Raw genomic sequence first — 20111 nt, forward strand, 5'->3', positions numbered from 1 at the left:
TGCACCTCAGGCTTGTTTGAAACATCGAATGTATTTTATGCATCGATGCACCCCTAGTGTACCAATGCACTAAGTCTTCCAACAGTCAAAATATTTGAATTTTACACATAGTGTACCGATGCACATTGCCTATGCATCGATGCACCTTACGCTCTCAACTGTTTTATTAATTGTTTTCACACAATAACGGCTCTATTGACTCCACTAATGATCCCCAACGTTCAGAAATGATCCGAGGTGTATTTAAACAAGCTTAGGAGACATTGATCAATAACAATTAACAAGAATTGAGAGAGAATCAAAGAGAAAGTATCAAACCACAAGTTTGAGCATTTTCAAGCCTATTTCATTCAATATTCATCTTTGCTTTCAAGAACACTTATTGTGCTCAATTGTATTATTTTTTAGTGTTCTTTCTTTGTTCTAGAATTGTGCAAACATCTTGCTTTGTGAGGTTTTTCTGTAAGTTTGCGAAATTTGTATTGTTCTCGTTAGGAGGGAGTGTTCTCAAGAATTTGGGGTATAATTCTTGAGGGATTTGTAAGGTTACTCTTTGTCCTCAAAAGAAAGACAAATTAGTGAATTTGTGGAAAATCCTTAGTGTGGATAGCTAAGGTAGTGGACGTAGACTTTGGTTGAGAAAGTCGAACCACTCTAAATCGCTGCGCAATTATTTTCTATTCTATTTTCTGCAAAAGCTTCCACCAAAATTTTTATTGCCAATTCACCCCCTCTTGGCCAATTCCGTCGATCGATTAACTCAACACCTCCTTTGCAAAATATTTCCAATTAAGTCCCTAAACTTTTAACTTATTATAAAATTAAGCACAAAGTTTTTAGAATTTACATTTTAGTTACTAGCCCTCTTTTTGGAATGTTACACACCAACACTCGGTATATTATCAAATAAGACCACAAGAGAGAACATTAATGATGTTAATTGCACTTAGAAACAAGATCAATTAGGCTGACATAAAACTAGCCTTGATTGATGCTTGAGAAACAACCAGGACACCCAAGTTCCTTTAGAAAATGCTTGTAGTATCGAATGTATAGATTCAGTCTGGATATATCCTTAGGTGGTGCGCGAGGCACTTTAAGCTAACTAGCTTGGGCGCAAGGTCTGACACTCAAGGAGTGGGCTAGTCGAGGGGGTTGACTGATATAGAGATTCTGGGCAACCAACCTTGGTAGACTAGAGGGGTGTGTGAGCTCCGAGATACATAACCCTCAACTACACCATGATGTCTACCATAGAGTAGAGAGTGCAGTATACAAGTATACTCACAATTTCAATTTATCAGTTGATTTGAGCATTGCATGAACACTTCTAGTATGCCTTAGTTGTTAGTGTGACATTAGGCTAGTTAGTTCAGCATTTGAAATTTGTTTCCTTACGCAGGTTAGTCGAGGAGCGGCCTGAGGACTTTTTTCCAGTAGTGATCCAAACCCAGATAGTGCAGAATACATCTCAGGTCATCTTTTTAGAGGGTATGTATACTTGTGGACCCTTTGTATATTTATGTATGAGTCGTAACTCATTTTCATCAATGGTATGTATGTTATAAATATTATTTTGGGAGCTCCTGATGTAAACTCTTTTATTTAAATTGTGGTTAATTTATTTTAGCATCAAATTTACAAATGGTCATTTTTAAAATGGAGGAATTTAAAAGAAAATTTTGGTTAGCCATTCCAGTGATTCTGTGTGACATTCTAATCGGTCGATTATATGTCGTACTAGTTTAGGGTATTGTTACATTTCTCCTAGGCTTGAAGCTTCATTATGAGTTTTTTCATTTGTCATTTTGAACTTTAGTCACTCTCTAACAGCATATTATTTGGTCCCAGCATCTCCTTATTTCTTGTCTAAGGGTCCCATATTGACTTGGCGCTTTTTTCCTTGACAAAAAGATCAAACACGTTGTTGGCCGTATGATATAACAAGTATCCCTTCACCATTATGTTGTCTTTTTCGAGTTTCGCCTTGATGGTGGTGTCGATAACATGGTTGGTTTGAGGATCCACTGCGGCACCAGGGGTGACATCTGTTACGGTATCAGTGTGTGAAGTTGTACGTAGATTTCCTATTTCTCGTGGAGTGGAACCTCTGATTGAGTTATAACCCTAGGAGACAAAAAAAAGAAAGACTTTTCAATAAGCAAAGCTCAGATGGGATATTCCCAGAAAAATTATTGTAGGCCAAGTCAAGGTGGCCGAGCTTGGAAAGGTTCCCGATCTGTGAGGGAACGTGCCCATACAATTTTCTTGAATAAAGTAGAAACACTAGTAAATATTATACATGAAATTGAAACAAAGTATAAATGATAGCTTTACAAATATGATACAAATAGGGTACTTCACCAAATTGGCATTATATAGTTAATCGCTTAGGTGAGATCGAATCTGGATTCAAATTTCGATTGCTCCAAAGCTTTTCTCCATTTCAAGCAATGACACTAGACAAGTACTTGCAATCCTGCGGTTGTCCCAACCAAATTTATTCATCAATAGGACCTGAATTTTAGCACCTTAGTTAGCCATTGCAGACTACATGACCCAACAATTCTTCCACTTTTATGGTCGAGAAAGGACCTGGCAATGGAAGGGGTTGACGGGTAAGGGCTTGTGCAACATGTTGCATGGTTGGCCGAAGTTGAGGATTGGCATTCAGGCATGCAAATGCTACCTTTGTAGCAGTGACTACATCAATTGCCGCCCGGCTTCGCGGTGGTGAGAGACGGTGGTCAATCACTTCTTTAAGTAAAATTTGTTCATCATTTGACACAGGTGTTGATGATGACAAATATGAAAGAAGATCACCAGGATGCTTCCCCCATCAAAACTTCTATTGCTACCACCCCAAAGCTGTACACATCACATTTCTCATCTACCCCTCATTGTATAAGCCAACTCTACATCAAAAACATATATTTGCTATTTGAATCATGTCTATATTAGAAATTAACACTTCTTATCAAATAAATGAACTGTTGAAAGCATTTTCAGAAGGGAAAAAATAGTTAATACCTGGAGCTATATACCCATAGGTTCCCGCAAGTGATGTCCAATTGGAGGAGTCAGGCTTTAAAATCCTGGAAGTTCCAAAATCAGAGACACGAGCTTCATAGTCCGAATCCAAAAGAATATTGTTGCTGGAAATGTCTCGATGAACTATAGGTTGTGAATGGTCGTGATGCATGTAAGACAGGGCATTGGCCAATCCTTTAACAACAATTAGCCTCTTTTCCCAGTCTAACAACATTGCTTTCTCATTGTTGCTTAAGACCATTCTCAAACTTCCCATTTCTACGAGCTCATAAACCAGAAAAGAATGCTTTGGATGTGAACAAAAGCCATACATCTGCACAATGTTACGGTGCCTTATTTCTAATAAAGCAACAATCTCGCTTTCAAAAGCTTTCAAGTTGTTGAGAAGCAAGCTGTCTTCAGATTGGTGAAGCTTCTTCACAGCAACCACTTGACCAGTTGGTAAAGTAGCTTTATAAACGGCTCCGTATCCTCCCGATCCAATGCAATAGTCGGAGCTGAAATCTTCAGTGGCTTCAATGATGCTGTCATGGAGTATTCTTCCATTAAATCCAAACACAGTGAAAATATCTCCATGTTGTTCCTCCCTCCGTTCTGATTTTCTGCTTGGAGTCTTCTTGTAACAAGTAAGGAAACTCACAGCCAGCATAAACAACAAAAGTAGACCACCAAAGAGTGGAAGCAAAGCTAAAACGATGACTTTGGTCCTTCCTCCATGGCTATGGTTATCTCGGTAAAGGAGAACACAAGGCCTTAGTCCAGTGGCGTTACCACATAAGGCTTTATTATTCCGTAAGGCATCGAATGAAGCCTCGTGAAATGCCTTAAGGTCTGGAATCGGACCTTCCAATTGATTGAAGGATATATTCACAATTCTCAAACCATGCAAATCATTGAAAGCTTCTGGGATGGAACCATTGAGCATATTGTGAGAAAGGTTCAATACTTCCAAGGACTGTAATTTTCCAAACTGTCGTGGGATGCCTCCAATAAGTGAATTCTGACTCAAATCTAGAGTTTGAAGAGCAATAACATCACTTACTGAAGATGGAATGCCCTCTCCAAGATTATTCATGCTCAAATTCAAGTGGAATAATTTCAAGCAGTTTCCAAGTTGATCAGGAATAGGTCCACTTAAGTTGTTTGATGCCAACTTAAGCTGTTCTAGATTGGAAAGAAGACCGATCTCAGATGGAATTTTTCCTGAAAACCGGTTACCACTTAGAAAAAGACGGGACATCATTTTCAATGCTCCGAGTTCCCTTGGAATCTCACCGATTAGATGATTCGAAGAGAGATCGACTTCCTGCAACTGAGTTGCATGTCCTAACTCAAGTGATATTTTTCCAGTAATGTTATTATTGGAGATTCGTAGGCTAGTTAGATTAGGACATTGCCCCCATTTTGGAGAAAGTTCACCATAAAATCTGTTATTGCTTAATCCAATGTAAACCAAATTTGGATATACCAAAAGCATCTGATATATTCCCTGTGAAGTGGTTTCCTTCAAGCCTAACTCTAATTAAGCTTTTGCAGTCTCTCAAACTTGATGGCATTGGACCCGTCAAATTGTTATTGATCACCGCAAGTCGAGTGAGTACTCCACCGAGGCATAAATTCTCTGGTAATGGGCCAGTGAGATGGTTATCTGATAGTTGGAAATCCGTAAAATTACTGTAGGTCTGAGGGATATGGCCTGACAAACTATTTCCACCAAGGTAAAGTCCTGATAAGCTGGTCAAGTTTCCTATTGACACAGGAATTGAACCAGAGATTGAGTTATCAGCCAAGGACAGTAAGTTGAGATTTAAGCATCCCTATACTCTGAGGTAATGGGCCAGAAATCGCATTGTCATCAAGTAGAAGACTTAATAAGTTGGTCATGTTTCCTATAGAACTTGGAATGACACCAGTAAGTTATTTTCCAACAACTGTAATATGGACAGCGACTTGAGCAATCCTATCTCATTGGGGATCGAACCAGAGAGGTAATTACTATCAAGTAGAAGACTTAATAAGTTGGTCATTTCCTATAGAACTTGGAATGACACAGTAAGATTATTTTCCAACAACTGTAATGTGGACAGCGACTTGAGCAATCCTATCTCATTGGGGATCGAACCAGAGAGGTAATTACTATAAAAATAAAGATATACCAAGTCGCTCAAGTTTCCTATAGATGCTGGTATAGGACCAGTTAGCTGGTTGCCTGAAAAGTCCAAATAATAAAGTGACCTCAACATTCCAACTTCTTAGGTATAGAACCATTGAGTTGATTGTTATGAAGTTCAAGCCTAGCTAAATTAGGCAAGCCTCCAATAGAAACAGGTATTGTTCCGGTGAGATTATTTTGGTTGAGTCGAAGATCAGAAAGTGAGCTCAACCTTCCTATTGATGTTGGAATATGACCAGTGAGATAGTTGCTTGAAAGGTCAAGGGTGGATAAATTCTGCAAGCCTCCAATAGAAACAGGGATTGTACCTGTGAAATTATTTCGGTGCAGGTCCAAGTAGTTAAGCTTGGAAAGGTTGAAATTTCTGTTGGAATGGGACCAGTAAGATTGTTGCTCATTAAAAAAATTACTGAAACCGCACTCAACCTTCCTATTTCTCGTGGAATGGAACCACTGAATGAATTTGAATCCAAGGAGATCAAATAAAGACTTTTCAACAAACCAATCTCCGGGGGAATATTCCCAGAAAAAATATTGTATGACAAGTCCAGGAAAGTGAGTCTGGAAAGGTTTCCAATGTGCGAGGGAATGTGCCCATACAAGGAGTTGTTTCGCAATTTGAGTTCAGTGAGAGATTCAAGCATTCCAACTTCTTTTGGTAAAGAACCATTGAATTTGTTGTCACCGAGGTTAAGTGAGATCAAATCAAGGTTGAAAATTTCTATTGGAATATGACCAGTGAGATGATTCCTTGAAAGGTCAAGCGTGGATAAATTCCGCAAGCCTCCTATAGAAACAGGTATTGTACCGGTGAGATTATTGGAAGAGATTAAGGTAAGAAAGTGAGCTCAACCTTCCTATATCTAAAGGGATACTCCCAAGGAAATTATTTCGGTTCAGGTCCAAGTTGTTAAGCTTGGAAAGGTTCGAAATTTCTGTTGGAATGGAACCGGTTAAATTGTTGCTCATGAAAAGAATTATTGAAACTGCACTCAACCTTCCTATTTCTCGTGGAATGGAACCGCTGACTGAATTAAAACCCAATGAGAAAAAAGAAAGACTTTTCAAAAAGCAAAGCTCAGATGGGATGGTTCCAGACAAATTATTGTAGGCCAAGTCAAGGTAGTTGAGTTTGGAAAGGTTCCCGATTTGTGAGGGAATTGGCCCATACAATGCGTTGCCTACAAGCCGAAGATAAATCAAGTTGGGGAATGAAAGAAAGTTGAGATTATCAAGTGTACCTCTCACTCTCCATTCATAATTTGTCATTGTTATATTGGTGATGCTTCCGGAGCTGTCGCAACTGATTCCGACCCAGTTGCAATGGTTGTTTCCCACCCACAAAGAAGAGAGAAATGTTTGGGTGTCGTTGTGGAGGCTAACTTTCCATTTTAGAAGAGCTTCAGCTTCAGTAGAGTTTATGGAGGATGAAGAGAAACATGGGAAGATAAAGCAGGAGAAAGATGGGTTTGAATGGTATTAAGAAGGAAGCCATGGTTATGATAGTGATATAGAGTAGTTTTTCTGCTAATTGTAATCAAATACATTGCCTCTTTATAGGACAATATTTGAGCTGTTTCAATTACTATGAAACTTCCACGTTAGGTGGGAAAAAAAGACCAAGTTGTAAACATGACTTGAACGGGTCTTTAACTTTTCGTATTAGGAGTGATATCATTTAATGATATTGATTCTTTTTTAAAAAATATTCTGAAAATTATATATCTAATGTTATTTCTTTAAGTTTATAGAGTTTTATAAAATTCCCGGAGGTCCTAAAGACTTGTGCGATTCTTCAAAATCTTAAGAGTTTTATATTCTCTAAATAGTTACAGTATTTTAACGTGATCATCAACAGATCTACGTGATTTACAATATTCTATCTTAAGTTATATATCCATTTAACATGCATGTCAACTTTTAAATAATTATCATCAGCCTAGGTATGATAATAACACTAATTATACAAGTCACCATACAAGACTTAGGATTAGTCATCTCTGAACGACTGTTCACTATTGTCTTCAATTCATATGTTCTCTATTTTTCCTTCATCGAGTAATCTAATACGACTCTTTGTCTAAATCAAATGGGATAAACCACCAAAATCACTATCACATTTCTCCTATTTATTATTTTTGGTGCAAAAAAGTTTAGGTCAGGGGGCTCCCCCAATCCAGGTCCAAGACATATCTAAGACCTAATTGGGATTTACGTAGGAATTTACAAATTGCCCACCAAGAGTGACAGTGGTAGAATTCGAACTTGACATTATAAACTCAAATTCTTGAATACCAATCACTTGTATCAATATTCGTTTACAACTCATTTCTCAAATTTACATTGTTAATTTTAATGTTTATTTAGTAGTCATTTTATTTAGCATTTTGTTAGTCAGTAGGAAAGTGTAATGTCTCAAAGTTTCCTCAATGTTTTGGGGTTCATTTCCATAGCTAGCTCTCAACATAATTACCCTTCCATGGTTTAATAAATCAATTTTTATCGCCTTCGTTAGTATGTTTTTCTAATTGCCCCTAGCAAACGCCGATACCATTGTCAATGGCCCAGTGACCGCCAATCATCAATTTCCAACTTCCTCATGGAGCTAAGAAGTTCTTGTAATTGCTCCAAGATGTACCCTGAGTCAATGGTTAATGACTCAATACCATCTATCAATCAACCAATTTCTAACGTCTTCTTGGCGCTAATAATTTGCTCATATGGATCCATGTGTCGAGGAACAAACACGTGATTTAATGTTAGAGGAGCAAATTTTTAAAATTTAAGAGAGAGATTTATAAATTTTATGGACGAAAATAAATTTTCTATAGGACATAAAAATATTTAAATATATTTGAAACTTTAGGGTCCAACCCTACATCTGGCATTGTTTCTTATAATTGGAACCAAATCATAATAAATATAAAATTTAATCAATGTCTAACATATGAAATCATCAAAAATAGAATATTAAATTCATGAAAGTGTACCTTAGTCCTTGTTAGAAATCATATAGAATATTGTGATCTTCTTTGAAGATAGGTTTTATCTTTTGTGATTTTTTTTTTTGATTGAGATAAGTATTTGATATTATATAATAGATATTTTATAATAATCTCGTCCATCAATAATAAAAGAAAGCGAATAAACCGAATACTTCATTTTGACAATAAAATAACCAAATACTAAATATTTAAAAATGCTCATGAAAATTATACACTCTCACTCAAACAATATTATTCTCAAGTATATAAAACATATGAGCAGCGTGCTCATGAAAAGTTCATCCATATGTGAGCGAATATACTATTATGGGATTTGTCCAGATGTGTTCTATAGATATTTATCCACTTTGCACTATCACTTTAATAACTAGGAAACTCATTGTACGAACTCCTAATGTTGTTAGACTACAATACTACTGACATACTGTCACAAAGAATTTAAACGATCTTTCAATAATCTTCAAAATAAGTTGTCTAATGATAAAATTTTACAGTCACATTTCATCATTTAATGCCTGGTAACATATTATAGATTTTATTATTATAACGAAAAAAACTACATATGTTTGTTTGACACTTCATAATATAGCACTGTTGAGATAGGTATAAGCTGTGTGTGCACGTGAGCTAGAATAATCTAGAATACTCGTGCATGTCATGCATGTAGATGGTCATGCATGTGGCTAGCCATCATAGGGAAGCTGTTAGGAAACGGTTTAGGGTGGGTTAGTTTGTTAAGAGGTTGTTATAATTGTGCTATATGTCAAGTGTAAAGGTGAAGAAAGTATGCTATCAATAAAGAAAATGCCTCTCTTCCTCGTTCTGTTAGTTGTTTCTGCAATTCTTAATTTGCTTCACATGGTATCAGAGCCGGACGTTTCTGAGGATTCTTGCTTGCTGTGCTAAGCTCGTGATCATGGAGACTTCTGTTGGAAAGACCTTCACAAACAAAAAAAACATTCTCGATGAATCTAATTTCCTACTCTGGAAACAGCAAATCTTGCTGACTGTGCGCAGCCATAGGCTGGAGCGGTTACTAACAGGCGTGGCACGTTCTCCTCCTGAGACAATTGAGGCTGAGAATGGTGATACGGTGGTGAATGAGTTGCATGAGGAGTTTGTTGCACAAGACAGTGCGCTTGCTTCCTGGTTATTGTCCACGATCAGCCCACACTTGCTGTCCCAGTTTGTTGGAGCGGAGACGGCAGCGGCGGTCTGGAGCAAGGTGTTGCAGTTCTTCGTGAACCGGTCAACCACAGCAGTCATCAGCCTGCATTACAAGCTTCAGTCACTCAAGAAAGGCAGTGACAGCATGCGAATGTACCTCACTCGCATCAAAGAGGTGTGCGATGCTTTAGATTCCTGTGACAGTGCTATTCAGGCCGAACAGGTTGCAAGTATTCTCAAAGGTCTTCCCCGAGAGTACCACCCGTATATTGCCTCATCACCACTATGAAAGACGCCTTATCTCTCGATAGGGTCTGCTCGATGTTGATCGATGCAGAAACACAGCTTGCGGGCTTTGACGCTCAAGAAGAAACTTCTGCCAATGAGTGCTCACGTTGTTCAGTCTGACTCTAGCTTGAAGACTGCAAGTCACGTGTATCATGATCGGGCTTCTGGCAGGTCTGGAACCAGCGCTGGAGGTCGGACTGGAGGTCGGGGCCGTGGTCGACCTCGTGTTCAATGTCAATTATGTGGGAAAAATGGGCATCTTGTCGTTGACTGCTGGTACAGGTTCGATCAGTCATTTACTGGTCGGTCGGCTGAAAGAGCTGTAAGCCGTGGTGGTTCGGGTTCAGTGAACTGCACCAGCCTGGAACCGTCTACTCTTGATGGATGCGCTTACTCGTCACAGCCGCAAAAGTCATATCGCTTCTAGCACGAGGGATCACTGGGTGCTAGACTCTAGAGCTACGCACCACGTGACTGCTGATTCAACCAAGGTCTTCAACTCAAAAGAGTTCTCAGGACCAGGTAAATTGCTGGTTGGTAATGGTAGTTTACTGCCAATTCAAGCTACTGGTAAATCTGTTTTGTGCTCTTCTACTCGAGCTTTACAATTAAATGATCTTCTTCATGTACCTAAGGTAACTAAAAATCTTCTATCCGTCTCGAAGCTTGCTAAGGATAACGCGGTGTATTTTGAATTCCATGCATCACGCTGCTGTGTTCGTGATGAAGCTACTGGTGATGTATTGCTGCATGGAAGGAGAATGATGGTTTATATCTGTTTCAAGTTGATGATAGTTGTAATAGAGTGCTTGTTTTGTAGCAAACAAAGTTGATTCCTCCAATCATTTGTATGACTTGTGGCATAGGCGTCTTGGGCACCCTGCTCATGCCACTCTCGAGCAAATTTGCAAACTCATTGATGTAAACTGTGAACAAAAGATTAATGAGAATTGTATTGCTTGTCATATGGGAAAAAGTCACAAACTCCCCCACGGATTCAACTACTAAGTATGACTTTCCTTTTCAGCTTATTTTTTCTGATCTTTGGGGACCATCGCCTGTTATTTCAAACGGGTTTAGGTATTATGTCAGTTTTGTTGATGCTTTCACTCGACACACGTGGCTGTATTTGCTTAAGGATAAGTCTCAGGCTACACAGGCCTTCCTATTTCAGCAGTTCGTTGCAACGCAATTTGGGTTGAAAGTCCTGGCAGTACAAAGCGATTGGGGCGGTGAATATCGGCTGTCGTGTGCTTGCAGAAGCTGGTGTATCTCATCGTGTTACCTGCCCACACACGTCAGAGCAGAATGGTGTCGTGGAGCGCAAACACCGCCATGTGGTTGAACTGGCTTTAGTACTACTTGCGCAGGCGTCCATGCCGATCAGCTATTGGTCCTATGCTGTGGTAACATCAGTTCACTTAATTAACAGGTTGCCGAGGGTTTTAGCTGGAAAGTCCCCCTTCGAGTGTTTGTTCAACAAGACGCCTGAATATGGCTCGCTTAAAGTATTTGGATGTCGATGCTTCCCCCACCTAAGACCGTTCAAAGTCATAAGCTTGACTTTCGGTCGCAACCGTGCACGTTTTTGGGGCCAAGTCCTCAACACAGGGGTTACTTATGTCTCACACCTAAAAAACGAGTTGTAGTGTCTCGACATGTGAAATTTGATGAGTGGTGCTTCCCATTTGCTCAGCACAGTTCTACTGAACGGTTGGGAGTTCGTTCGCAGCTGAGCCAAGCCATTGACATAGTAGCTGATGTAGCAAACTGTGTGCTACTTCTGCTCGACAGTCGGGACTTGCTGACTTGTCTGCAGATGCTTCTGGGCACGGTTCTGCACAGTCGAGTGATGTCCATGAGTCTGCTGCTACATCTGTCGGACCTGGTGCTGGTGAAGTCGACCTGGAAGTGCAACCATCGACAGATGAAAGAACAAGCGATGTGGTTGGTACTGGGCACCCTATGTTGACTAGAAGTAAGTGTGGGGTGTTTCGACCAAAATATACACCACGTTTTTTGATGATATTGTCCCAGCAACGATGAAGAAGCACTTCAGTCTGGCCCGTGGTCTGAAGCGGTGCAAGATGAATATTCTGCGTTGATTAAGAATGACACATGGAGCCTTGTTCCTCTACCTGCTGATAGAAGTGTGGTCGGTTGTAAATGGTTGTTTAAGATTAAAAGAAATTCAGATGGCACTGTGCATAGATATAAGGCGCGGTTGGTGGCAAAAGGGTTCACTCAAGTTCCAGGGTTCGATTTCACGAACACGTTCAGCCCTGTTGTAAAGTTCTCCACAGTCTATGTTCTTCTCGCCTTGGCAGTTGCAAGAGGCTGGGCGTTGAGACAGGTGGATGTCAACAATGCATTCTTGAATGGTGACTTGAGCGAAGTGGTATACATGCATCAACCACCTGGATTTGAGAGATGTGCTGAAGATGGAACTCCACTGGTTTGTAAGCTGCAGAAGGCCCTCTATGGCCTTCGACAAGCTCCTCGGAACTGGAATGACAAGCTTAAAGCTTGCTTCTTAGAGCTTGGGTTGTGGAATCGAAGGCTGATGTCTCTCTGTTTGTTCGAGTCCAGGACGATTGCAGTACTTATGCTTGGTGTATGTAGATGATATCATCATCACCGGAACGTCGGGTTCAGCTATTGATCAGGTCGTTCAATTGCTTAGCCTACGGTTCTCAATTAAGGACCTTGGTGAACTCTCATATTTTCTGGGAATAGAGGTCAAGAAGATTGGTGCTGGACTGCTGTTAAGTCAGCGTGCCTACATATGTGAATTACTGAAGAAACCAACATGAGTCAAGCCACATCTGTGTGTACTCCCATGGTGGCCACGAAGATTGATGGTCAACCGTGATCTAATGTCTAATGCTCGCGAATATAGGAGTATTGTGGGCGCTCTCCTGTATGTTTGTCACACAAGACCAGATATTGCGTTTGCAGTTAACAAAGCATCAGTTCATGCAGTCTCCGCGAACGAGTCACCTTGCAGCAGTTAAGCGAATTCTACGTTACCTAGCAGGTTCTCTTGATCATGGGTTGGTGTTCTCAAAGGAGATGCTCGGCTGTGTGTCAAAGCATTTTCTGACGCTGACTGGGCTGGTGATGCCAGTCGTCGATCCATGTCTGGATATTGTGTCTTCCTTGGAGAGTGTTTGGTTGCATGGAACTCCAAGAAGCAGAAAACTGTCTCTCGATCAACCATGGAGGCAGAATATCGGAGCGTTGCTGAGTCTGTGCAGAGGTGACCTGGCTTACGGCGCTGCTGTATGACCTTGGGTGTCTCTACAAGAGGCACCTGTCATTTGGTGCGACAACACGAGTGCTGTAGCCTTGAGCGTGAACCCGGTTTGTCATGCTCGGTCTAAACATGTTGAACTCGATGTGCATTTCATTCGTGAGAAGATTGCAGCTGGTGCTCTTCGTGTTAGCTATGTCCCTGCTGAGTTTCAAATAGCGGATGGATTAACCAAACCTCTCACCAAGGCTGCATTTGAGCAGTTTCGTGGCAAATTACAAGTATTAGCTTGTTAAAGAAGAGGAGAAGAAAGAAGTGGAGAGAATGTTGAGATAGGTATAAGCTGTGTGCACGTGAGCTAGAATAATCTAGAATACTCGTGCATGTCATGCATGTAGATGGTCATGCATGTGGCTAGCCATCATAGGGAAGCTGTTAGGAAACGGTTTAGGGTGGTTAGTTTGTTAAGAGGTTGTTATAATTGTGCTATATATGTCAAGTGTAAAGGTGAAGAAAGTATGCTATATCAATAAAGAAAATGCCTCTCTTCCTCGTTTCTGTTAGTTTGTTTTCTGCAATTCTTAATTTGCTTCACAAGCACAATGTCCCAATACCCTCAAATCCATCCATTTTTAACGTATTCATGAAATTAAGAAATTGAAGTCCCCATCGCTTCGAGGGATACCTTGACTCAATACCACCCATCAACCAATCAATCTCTAACGCCTTCATGGCGCTAATAATTTTGATCAATAATATTCTTTAAATAATATTTATTATACTTGACAAAAAAATTGTTTTGATGATTTCCTAATTGAACTAATAGTCAAAATAAATTAATTATGAAACCAAAATAAAAGTTATTAATATCAATCTAAATCGTCATAGCAAATAAGAGCTGTTTTAATCACTGTGAGTCTATGACATGACATGACATGATATGAGCGAGTCTTTCACGGTTATACTTTTCCCATTAGGATATGAATAATAATTATGTTTTATATGAATAGACATGTAAACTAATCGGTCTCGTAATCGATAGGATTTAAATCTTCGATCATATTTAAAAGATTTAATATCTCATCCACTAAATCAATTTGTAATTGATAAATTACTACCCTTAAAAATAATGCATTTCAAACGTTAGATTCCATACACCAAAAATGCCTTAATGTGATTAGAAGAAAATCAACAAAGTCTAAAACGTGTTTGGAATTCTTTTCGCAGCGACAGCTTGAAATGCCAATCCGTGGATGGGTCAGTCGCTCCAAACATTGATTTGTTGACTAAAATGCCAATGAACTCATTACTAAATTCTAACGTCTTCATGGTTCCGGTGGACGCGCAAGAACATGTTGGGTAATTAGGAAAATAACGTAAGAATATGAACGTTTAGTATGACAAAAAAAACTATTATAACGTATATAACATCTATTACCTTTTATAATTACTGTATATCAATCAAATAAAAAAAATTATCATAATCAATATAACAAGAACTATTCCTTAAAAAAAACCTACACCAATAATCATCAACACATTATTTTTTGGTTAAAATGAAAATAAAAAATTAAGAGGTTTGAGCATAACACATGTTGTACTTCTTTCGCTCCCTCTACAAGATCGTGTCTCCTTTGGAGATATTTTCACCTATCATTAACAATCTTTTGACATATATCTCCAGTAGATTCACATGATCTTTATAGTCAAATCTATCGTCAGACGATCATATCCTTTCAACCTACTAATGCAACACCTCAAATTATGGGTTATTATTTTCGATTTTATCTAAGAGATGTTGGACCATTTAGAGGTTGCAATTGAAGTTATTGTGCCAAATTAGGGCTTAATTGGGTGAAATTGAGTCTAAAAAGTCATAAACAAGGGTTTTTTTTTTCATGAAAGGCAAAATGTAATGGATCAAAGAGTAGTTAGACCATTTGTAAAAAATGAGGTTGATTCATTTGGGACTTTATTTGACTAATACGTGAATTTTAGAGATAACAAGATGGACAAGCCTCTCTCTTCTTCATATTCTTCCTTATTCTTTTATTATTCCATCTTCTCATCTAAGCTCCATAGATCAAAGTGGTGATAAGAACATCCTTCCTCACTTCATCAAACCTGAAATCCATCCCTAATTTTTCCTATAACCTTCTTGTGCTAAGGAATCCATGCATTCTTGTTTGACTAGAGAAATGGGTAAAAATCAACCAAGTCTTTGAGGAGAGTGATAACCAACTAAAGGAGCTTAATTTCGGGTTTCTATCACCAAGGTAATGTATTTCAAATTCTTTGTGGTGTTAAGGCTTTCATAATCATGATGCTTTGTTGAAATTTGGGTGTTTAAGTATTTTAGGGTTTTTGCTTGATTCATACCATATATGATATTTTTTTGTTGCTTAGATTGTGTTTTTAGAGTGCTAGATGATCCCAAGTAACTTCTCTAAGCTTTAGCACATTTAAGACAAACTAAGACACTTAGGAGGATTTTTGAGTGTTTTCTAATCTTAAATAAGACAATTCTAAGTTTGAGTATCATATTGGATGAACAATATCAATATTGGATTAAATGTGTTGAGTAGTTTTTAGTGGAGTATCGATATTGCCTTTTTGGTGTCGATACTAAGGTTGTCTGCTATCGATAATAGAGTAATTTTGGCACTTCGAAGCTGTTTTGGTACTTATACTCAAGGGAGTATCGATACTTGACTAGGGGTATCGATACTACTCATGTAGAGTATCGATACTACTCTTTTGGATGATTAAATTTGACTTTGTTAAGGCCCGTAAGAGTTAGGGATGACCCGTAATGGTGGGACTTAGTCTATGGATAAAGGTGCTTAGAAACACTCTTAGGAGTGGGTTTGATCGAAGTAACCTTAACGGGTGTAAACTTTCAAGTATCTTCAATATAGCACATATCGAATAGTTAGAGTATATGATCATTGTGAAGGGTATACTCGTAAGCGATAAAAAGTATCACGTGAATAACATGATAAAGGAATCGTGCACTATGTAAACGTCAATAAATCGAGATGTACAAGTCATCCCTCCAATTTAAGGCTGGATTGAATGGAATCTGATAACACTAGAGCATCGCTACCAAGTAACAAACCCGAGTCGAACGTCAGGCTAGCAAATATAATTAAGTTAGCATTGATAACATTGATTATCATAGAATCAAAAAACACTTAGAGACCTCCTAAGATACATAAATGACTCTTGAGTGTAATAAACTATGCAGTGCATATCTAAGCTACTTTAGTTGTCCTGGTAGGGAATTGATTGTTAAGTATATTCAATCGAGCACATATCGAATAGTTTAGAGCATAGGATCATTGTGAAGGGTATACTCGTAAGCGAGAAGAAGAATCACATGAATAACATGATAGAGGAATCATGCACTATGTGAACGTCAATAAACCGAGGATGTACAAGTCATCCCTCTAATTCAAGGTTGGATTGAAAGAAAATCCGATAACAATGACTAGAACATCGCTACCAAGTAACAAACCCTAGTCGAACGTCAGACTAGCAAATAATACATTAATGTAGCATTGATAACATTGATTATCGTAGAATCAAAAAACACTTAGAGACCTCCTTAGAGACATAAATGACTCTTGAGTATAATGAACTATGCCAGTGCATATCTAAGCTACTTTAGTTGTCCTTGTAAGGAATTGATTTTTATGTGAAGCCTTTTGACACTTAAGTATGCATGTTTGATTGCATCTGTATTTTACAACAAATGTAACACCCCAAACTGATACATATAACCCTATACGATATGAGGTATCACATTAGGGCCATTGACGTGACCCATAATAAAAATATTAGAAAAATAAAAAGTTTTGTTTAATTACAAACCGTGAAACAATTTATGAATAAAATACAAGTTCAGAAAATCATTACATATCAAAACATAATTTCATACTATGATATGAAAACAGACTATGGCCCATATGCCTTCTAATTATACATGTATCGTACTTTGCAAGCAATGCCAAAGAAACTCCCATTACTGATGTTGATAGTTACACTGGATCATTTCTTTTAACCTAATATGATGAGTAAAAGAGTGGGTTTTGGGAAGCTCAGTAATACAGAACTATCAGATAATGATGAAGGACATGCAAATAAATGGCAAGCATAAAATTTCCTTATTGATTCATGCATCTACAGGTTTTCATGGTGAGCAAGGTTTCACTGATATATCTTCAGGTAACAGACATGAAGTTTATAATTCAGAGGAACGTTCAGATGACTAGGTTTAGGACATTGATAACAGAAGTCTAGTGTGTTCCCATAAAAATAGAATAAATGTAATCATATAGATTGAAAACATTAGTTTATTTCAAGAAATAGATATTTAAAATCACTGAAACACCCTCCACCCGAACACTCCATATGCAACACCCAATATACAAGACCAAAAAGAATTACCAACTAGCTAAACCTTAGAACTTTAGAATCCTACCCAATCAATACCCCACTATAAATAAGTTTAACAATAACCAATAATGGCAGAAATTAAGAGGTAGATATTTTTGTATAAAAACAAAGTTCAAATATCGTGCCCTCTAACGAACACTAATATGCAATACACAATATACATGACAGAAAAGAATTACTAGCTAGCTAAACCTCAGAACTCCATATACCTACCCAAACAATACCCCTAATAGATCAGACAATAATAATAATTCCAAAATCCATCAAATAGACATATTTTCAGTAAAAAATAAGTGATCTATAATATCAGAAAGCAGGAGCCAGATGTATTATGTATCAAAAACAAAGATCATATTTGTTTAAAAAAATCAGAGTCGTACTTTTCAAAACATAGAAGATAGGAACACACAAAGGATTCAGATATTTTTTGGAGGCGCATAGTAATTATCAGGAAAGGAAACATGAAATTTTATAAATTGATTGGATTATGAAAATGGGGCCACTATTAAAAGAATTCGATTACTAATAAATTGATTCAGACATTTAGAAATTAATACGTCAGGACCAATTGAAAATTTGGGTGCATCAAGATAGTATTCAGGAACCTTTACCTCAGAGTAGTTCAAGATCCAGATTTACTAAGAGTGATTCCATTATTCAAGCCCACAAAGGCATTTTTGACATTTCAATTTTCTAAAGAATTCTTAATAATTTAACCCAATAAGGGTAAAAATAAATTTATTATTAGGATTTATATTGAATTATCATACTTTGAGTCAAGTCAAACTAATCAGATTCCAACACTGTGATACTTGCGAAACATTGAAGCTAAAATATTTCTCAAATATTCACTTCTTAATATTGACTGCACTAGTTGAATGAATTTCCTTTAGAATCAACATCGAGCATATCTTTAGAAGATGGACATGTATTTCGATGATATTATTTATTTCTATATTGTGATAGTATCTAGAAAGTCAGACGGCTTGGGTCGTGTTCCATAACCTTTATGGGAAATATAAAACTTAAGTTTATCGGTGTTTCCCGAGTCCATCCAAAAGCATCCACGTAATCTAAGTCATAAGGGTATTTAGGTCATAAGGGTCGGGTTTTTTTAAGTGTGATATTCGGGTCGGGTTAATTTTTTAAGTGTGATATTCGGGTCGGGTTAATTTTTTAAGTGTGATATTCGGGTCGGGTCGGATTCGGGTTTAGGGTGAAAAAACCGGACAAGACCCAAAAAATTTTTATAATTTTACCTAATATATTTAGGAATAATTACAATAATACCCCTCTATATATAATTTTTTTCAATTAAGTCAATGTTTTTATTGAATAAAAATATTTTTTTAATATTTCGTGTCGTGTCGGGTCGGGTTTCTAATTCATATATTGAATAAAAATAGTTTTTGGTATAATTTTTGGTAACTAATTAACATACTCTGATTGGAATGTATCGAAATATTGCTCTATCTTTTGGTAACTTATTAACATATTTTGATTGTGATGATTTAATATGATGTTTTAGCATGATTTTTATAATTTATTGAAATGATATCAATCAATAAATGAAAGTTTAATATTTTTAATTTTTTAATATTATTACTACATGTAAGTTGTAAAACAAACTAAAATAAAGCAAAAAAAAACAAGAAGGGTAATTCTGTCATTTTACATTATTGAAATCAAATTCATATGACATGTATGCGAACCAAACAGAATATGGAATTGATTCCAATTCCATTTCCTCCTGCCAACCAACAGAATATGGAATTGGATTCCAATTCCTGACAGATTCTAATTCCTGACAGATTCCAATTCCTTCACAGATTCCAATTCCCTCAAAAACATTCCAGCGAACCCACGCCCCCTAAGAGTTTTATATCTTTAAGTAGTTAGAGCATTTTTTAACATCCTCATATCGGGTTAGTGACTAGATTGAAAAATTTCAGAAATTGGTGATTAAAGGATAATTGAATAGTTCAATGATTTATTAGAAATATATGATGAATGTTATTTAGTAATTATGGAATGAATTAAAGGGTAAAATGGTCAATTGACAAGTAAGATTTTTATATTCCTTTTATAAGATAAGGAAACCACGTGGGAAATGAGAGAATTCTCCAGAGTTTTTTCTTCTTTCTTCCTCCTCCCGTCTCCAAGCTCAAAGTGAGTTTTCTTTGTTTGTTATTAATTGTTGATTTTAAGGTTGGGTTATGATCATTAGATGATAATTAAGCTTAAGGAAAGAATAATTTGTTCTAAAACAACAAGATGAAAGATATAGAAGAGATTAAGGAAAATGAGATTTTAGATGAATTTCTGGGAAATAGTTAATAAGTTAAATTTGAGAAGGAATTTGACTTGCCATCAATAAGAATAAGAGATTGAAGTTAGAAAGGATTAATAACAAAGTTGAAAGTTTAGTAAGATTCTTAAATTTTAAGAATCATGATGATGGAAGATAAGGATGGTTTATATGGATATTAGTTGGTTTAAGTAATGGTAGTTGAGTTTAATGACTTGATAGGGATTAAAATAGAAGAATTGAGTGAAAAGTGAATGGTTCGGGCTTAAAATGTAAATTCTGGGCAAGGTGTATCGATGCACATTCAATGTGTATCGATGCACTCTTTAAAGAAGAAACATCGAATGCAATTAGTGCATCGATGCACCCCCTTAAAATGAAAAACATCGAAGGTGATTGGTGTATCGA

General features: G+C 37.3%; 1 pseudogene; it reads right to left on the reverse strand.

Annotated features, from left to right (window-relative positions):
* Positions 1–2367: 2367 nt before the first annotated feature.
* Positions 2368–4828, reverse strand: LOC120172879 (annotated as a pseudogene).
* Positions 4829–20111: the final 15283 nt, after the last annotated feature.

The sequence above is a fragment of the Hibiscus syriacus genome, unplaced genomic scaffold (assembly GCF_006381635.1).
Source record: "Hibiscus syriacus cultivar Baekdansim isolate YM2019G1 unplaced genomic scaffold, ASM638163v2 tig00111881_pilon, whole genome shotgun sequence".
In the NCBI taxonomy this organism is placed as follows: Eukaryota; Viridiplantae; Streptophyta; class Magnoliopsida; order Malvales; family Malvaceae; genus Hibiscus; species Hibiscus syriacus.